Below are 6380 nucleotides of genomic sequence, written 5' to 3'. Positions count from 1 at the left end.
TCTCTTTGTCTTCCTAGCCCTGATACAGCAGCATCAGTGACTCAGCTGTTTCATCCAAAAATCTAGAAGTCACCTTGATTTCCCTCTTGTTCTCATCTTGCTCATCTAATTAACAGCAAGTCCTTTGGTTCTATAGCCTAAATATATCCCAATACTTTTCTCTTTCACCTCCGAACTGGTCTGTCTGCTTTTACTCTTGCTTTCTTTCAATCCATTCTCCGTACAGTGGCCACCGTTCTTTCAAAATGTAAAGCATTTTGAAATCTCGCTCCTCCCTGTTTGAAGACAGCCACATCTTCTGGTGCAGTGCCAGCCACTTCCCCAAGACGGTGAAGGTCAGAGTAAATGGATTTGGCTGTATTGGGTGCCTGGTCTTCAGGGCTGCTTTTAACTCTGGCAAGTGGATATTGTCACCATCAACAACCCTTTCATTGACCTCAACTACATGGTCTACATGTTCTAGTATGATTCCATCCAGGGCAAATTCCATGGCACAGTCAGGGCTGAGAGTGGGAAACCTGGCATCAATGGGAAGCCCATCTCCATCTTCCAGGAGCAAGATCCCGCCAACATCAAATGGGATGATGCTTGTGTGAGTATGTTGTGGGGTCCACGATGGAGAAGGCTGGGGCTCACTTGAAGGGTGGGGCAAAGAGGGTCATCATCTCTGCCCCTTCTGCCGATGCCCGCATGTTTGTGTTGGGCATGAACCATGAGAAGTATGACGAATCCTTCAAGATTGTCAGCAGTCCCTCCTGCACCACCAACTGCTTGACCCCTCTGGCCAAGGTCATCCATGACAACTTTGGTATTGTGGAGGAACTTGGGACCACAGCCATGCCATCACTACCACCCAGAAGACTGTGGATGGCCCCTCTGGAAAGCTGCGGTGTGATGTCCGAGGGGCTGCCCAGAACATCATTCCTGCTTCTACTGGTGCTGCCAAGGCTGTATGCAAGGTCATCCCTCAGCTGAATTGGAAGCTCACTGGCATGGCCTTCTGTGTCCCTACCCCCAATATGTCAGTCGTGAAACTGACCTGCTGCCTGGAGAAAGCTGTGCAATATGATGACATCAAGAATTTGGTGAAGCAGGCATCGAGGGCCCTGTCAAGGGCATCCTGGACTACACCAAGGACCAGGTTGTCTCCTGCAACTTTAACAGTGACACCCACTCTTACACCTTTGATGCTGGGGCTGGCATTGCTCTCAATGACCACTTTGTCAAGCTCATTTCCTGGTATGACAATGAATTTGGCTACAGCAACCAGGTGGTGGACCTTATGGTCCACATGGCCTCCAAAGAGTAAGAGCTTCTGGATTGCCAGCCCCAGCGGGAGCAAGAGGAAGACAGAGGCTCTCAGCTTCTGGGGTGTCCTTGTCCCAACTCATCCCCCAACACACTGAGAATCTCCTGACCTCCATAGTTTCCATTCCAGAACCCCTGAAGAAGGGGAGGGGTTTGGGGAGCCCTACCTTGTCATATCATCAATAAAGTATACTGTACCTAGCCAAAAAAAAAAAAAAAGTAAAACAAATCATGTCATTTCTAGCTGAAAATCCTCCATTAACTTTTTCTTTCACTGAAATAAAATCCAAACTTATTGTGCCAGGCAAGGACCTACATGATATAGCCAGTTCCTCCTTCATTTTGTATCAGACTCCCCCACTTCCATAAATTTCTGTTTGTTTCTCAAACATACCATGTTTGTTTCTTTTTCAGGGCTCTTCCAAGGTGTAGCTTGCTGTGTGAGTATGGTGGGAGGGAGGAAGCTTAACTTCTCTTCCTCCCCTGTGTTCACCATTAGCTTCCCCTAAAGGCACTTGAATAGATGTAAAATCTAAGGCAAAGAGGTGGCTTGTTCTACAGCCTCAGGATGAGAGGCAAGTTCCCTGGGTTCTCCCAACCAGATTGCTGCCACAGTCTTGAGGCTTGTTTCATTTCAAGCTTCTGTTAAAATGTCATCTCCTCAGAGATGCCTTCTTTGATCCATTATAGCACCTTTGTGGCTCTGTGATATCACTTTGTTTTACTGAGTTTGGTTGCACTCAAGAAATTGCCTTGCTTAGTTAATTAATTAATTTAATTAATAGGCTTTATTTTTATAGTAGTTTCAGGTTTATATAAAATTGAGGAGATGGTTCAGAGAGGCCCATATATGCCCTTCCTCCTACTACCACCCAGTTTCCCCTACTGTTAATATTTTTCAGTAGTATAATACATTTGTTACAGTTGAACCAATATTGATACATTAACTAAAGTCCTTAATTTACATTAGGGTTCACTGTCTTGTATAGCAATATGGGTTTTGATATATAGGTGAAGTCATATATCCACCAGGACGGTATCCTACAGAATGGTTTTACTGCCCTAAGGGATCCCTCCCTTCTTCATTTTCCCCCAAACTCCTGGCAACAAGTGATTTTTTAAAATTGTCTCTATAGTTTTGTCTTTTCCAGAATATCACATAGTTGGAGTCGTAGAATATGTAGCATTTGTGTTGTTTATTTTAAATTACTTGTCTGGCCTTACTAGAATGCACATTCCAGGGTAGTAGGAACCTTGTCTATTTTGTGTGTTGCTCATTTCTCAGTACCCCAGTCATACTGGGCACGTGGAAGACCCTCAACAATTGGAAGTTGCTGAGTGAATGAATAACCACCTGTTGTCTGCAGCAGGCTCTGTGTTCTCTGAAGGCCGGAACTGTGACTTATTTTCTGGTGTCCCCAGCGCTTAGCACAGAGAGTTGCACAGGGAGGGAAGTCAGTAAAAGTTCATTGAGTAATATTAAATAAAATTTGGCCTCTATCGTTTATTATCTGTGTGACCTTGGGCAGGTCCCTTACCTCTTTGAACCTCATTTATAATGCTCATTTCTTAGGGTTGTTGTCAAGATTAAAGGAGTTCACATTGAACACTACATCAAAAACTAGTGATGTACTATATGTTGGCTAATTGAATTTAAATTAAAAAAAATAAATAAAAGATAGGAATAAAGCTAAAAGAAACTAAAAAAAAGGAGGTCAATGGATACAATATAAGTATTGTATAAATGTATGGGATTGCTATTGCTATCATTGGTCACTTTTCTGCTAAACATGCCAACAAGATTTATATTAACAGTGCATTCCTCAGTAATGCCAAAGCTACTCCTTACTAGCCTTCACAGATGCCTCATATGGTAAATTCTCAGGAGGCTGAAAGAATGTTATTTATAATAACTCTTTTGCTTCTGTATTGTTCATAGTAACGCAAGCCTACTTGGTAACTTGGAGCTGTCTGCAGACAGGTTGCTGTTGCCAACACATAGTTCTTATTTCCCCTGTGCCTCCCTAGTGTTTCCATTAGCCATGTAATATAGTTTTCTCCAGCTAATGATTAGAGACCAACTGTTCCTGTGTTAATGCTTGTGTTCAGTTCATTAAAAAATAAAACAAACAAACAAACAAACAAACAAAAACTCCTGATAAGGATTGTTGGTTCATTTAAAAACTGTTTAAAGTTCAGAGGATACTTCTTATTTAAAAAGAGAAAGAATGATCGTTCAACTCAGGGACTTTATTTACGGTGGGACTAAGAATCTTTTACAGATATTGATGGTTATTTGAAAAAGTCAAACTGGAGTGCAATTCACTGATGTTGTTAAGCACAACAGCTACTGGGGCTATATTTAAACATGCATTCCGAAGTGAAGGGTGAGGAAAATTGCTTTGCAGATGCTCAGATGAAAGCAGTCACTTTATATTAGGCAGAAAAAGGCAGTTTGAGATAATCTTAGTTTGAGGAAAGTCCGATTTTAGACCAGCCAAAGAATAGGACCACAGTGGGAGGGTGGGAAGTGTGGAAGGTGCTATCACTGATCCGGAGCATAGAGGATTAGGGAGAGCGTGCGGACATAGTGTTAAACCAGGTATGTTTGGATCATTTATTTTTAGTTTTCTTCCCCACTTTAGTTCCTAGACATCCTGAGTCTTTAATCCAAGCCTCCTGCTCTCTTGCTTCACTTGCTTTTCCATCACTTGCCTCATCACAGCATATGTATCCTCTCATTTATTCCATCAGCAGTCTGTTAATCTGAAACCCTGTTTAGTGGGTACTAAATGAGCTAAGCATGAGCTTGTTCAGGTAATATGTTTTCAAGTTTGTCAGGAATTCTCTGGGAATATCATTTCTGACCCCAAGATGATGATAACTGCTACTTTGAATTTTGGGGATTTTATTTTAAGATATTTATCTTTTCAAAATTTCCCTGAAATCACTTCCCACAGACATCCACCAACTCTGCCCAAATAAACAAAGTTAGCCTTAAGCCGGACCAGTGGGCCATTAGATGTGGGTGATAATCAGAAAAGTGTAGAAATGCCCTGGTGTGGAGTATTGAAGTTTCTCCTCCCAATTTCAACCCTTCCAAATTAGCTTTCCCGTCTCTGTCCTGAAACCAGGGATGCAAATATAATATAAAGCCCAGCTTATTACATGCAGAGACTATTTCTAATGGATTAATATTTTAGATTTGATTGTTTAAACAATTGGTTTACCCATGTCTCCTATTTTCTGAGTTAACAGACTAATTTGACCAAATTGCTCATGTGTCTTAAGTTCATAGAATATCAGATCAAACCCACTGAATTGTTGCTTTTCCAGGTCAAAATGGTGAAATATTGGTAATTTTATACATCCAACCTAATAAAAATAGCTAATAATAGCTGACATTTATTACATGTAACATCTATTAATTGTAGTGTTTATTCAAATTAATATAAGCAAAGCACTTACAGCAGCCCCTGGCATAATAGGATCTTATTGTGTGCTTTATTCTAAGCTCTTTACATGGATGACCCCACTTAATCCTCACAAACATTTTTTGTGTTTTATACATGAAGAAAATGAAGCTCAGGAGGTTAAGCAAATTGCCCATGTTGAAATGGCACTAAGAGATGAGCTAGGGTCTGATCATGAGAGGTTTATCTCTCAGCCTGCTCTCTTACCCATTATGTACATAGTCCCAGAGCATACCTATTGTACTTTCATTAAACAGATGTTTTGTTGAAGACCTACTGCCCATAATTCTGCCCTAAGTGAGGTTTCCTGGAGGGATAAAACATGTGCATAAAACAATTTTATCAGTGTCAATACAAGATAGCTACATTGGGATATCACAAGGAGGTACATGTTAAGGTACAGGTGCACGTTCAGAAAACCCTGTTAAATTAAAAAATTATTTTGGTAATATGAAGTCCAGAGGAAGTTTAAGACAAACTACGAGTGGACACTAAATTCAAAACTAGAAGAAATTTATTAATCACTGTTACAATGTTTGTTGACATGTAGTCACTTTTGTACACATGTGCCATATTATCAATGGTTGGTGAGTATAAATGCGTAATTACTTCCATTTGCTGCAATGGAAGCAACTTTGATTTTAATTGATTGAGAACCCCTCCAACAAAATTCTGTCCTTCTCAATTTTAAGTCCACAATTCTGTTCATCATTCATTAAATACTTAGTGAACATCTATAATGTACTAGGCACTGGAAAATAAATATCAGTAAACAAGATATAGTCCCTGGTCTTAAGAAGCTCACAGTCTTCAAACAGCCTTCCAAATGAAAAAGACAAATATTTGAATAAGAATTCCAGTGTCTGAATAGGAAAATCAATATTTCCATATACCACAAGGTTTAGAATTAACAAAGGCTTACACAGGTGCTTCCTGACATTAAAGATACATAGTCTGTGTTGCATCATAACTTAAAATTCTTTTGGCAGTTCAGAAGATCCATGTTGTATAGTCATCCTATTGTATGGTCACAACACATCAGGTCCTGCTGAAAGGTGCTGTTAACATATTAGTTTGTATCTTTTGCCTGCAAGGTGATTTTAAGTAATGTTTGATTTTGGAATAAGTCTAAATTTACTAGAACTAGGTAAACTTAGACTGATGTAATATAGAAAAGTAAGAAGAGTCTGATTCACTACTTCTTCAAGTACTGCTAACCTCATGGCATCATGGGGCAGACAATTTACCTTCTCACATTTTCTCCAAGGAGGAAATTTTGGTTAATGTTTAAATAGTGAATAAAGTATCTTACACAGAGTTTACCTTCTGTAGTCAGAGTATAAGACAAAATTGGGGTCTAATAAATATTACTTTGAACACTCAGTAAAATTGGTTTAATCACGGGGACATTCTTGCTCTTTGGAACAATAGAACTGAGATTGGTTGAAAACACTATGGATTCATGTATTTCACTTCCCTCTGACTCTTGACTATAGACTTATTCAATGAAATGGTGGGCAGAATTGCCCATATTATTTAAGTTATATATATATATTTTTTAATAAGCAACATATATTTGAATTTGTGTGGGTTTGTAGA

At 39.5% G+C, this 6380-nt stretch overlaps 1 pseudogene; it reads left to right on the top strand.

The window, feature by feature from the left end:
* The first annotated feature begins 430 nt into the window (after nt 1–430).
* LOC115937983 (glyceraldehyde-3-phosphate dehydrogenase pseudogene) lies at nt 431–1309 on the top strand (annotated as a pseudogene).
* Nucleotides 1310–6380: the final 5071 nt, after the last annotated feature.

Source organism: Leptonychotes weddellii, chromosome 1, assembly GCF_054177405.1.
Source record: "Leptonychotes weddellii isolate Sample4059 chromosome 1, ASM5417740v2, whole genome shotgun sequence".
NCBI classification, from domain to species: domain Eukaryota; kingdom Metazoa; phylum Chordata; class Mammalia; order Carnivora; family Phocidae; genus Leptonychotes; species Leptonychotes weddellii.
Note: the sequence above shows the minus strand (reverse complement) of the source record. Positions and strands in the feature narration are given on the sequence as shown.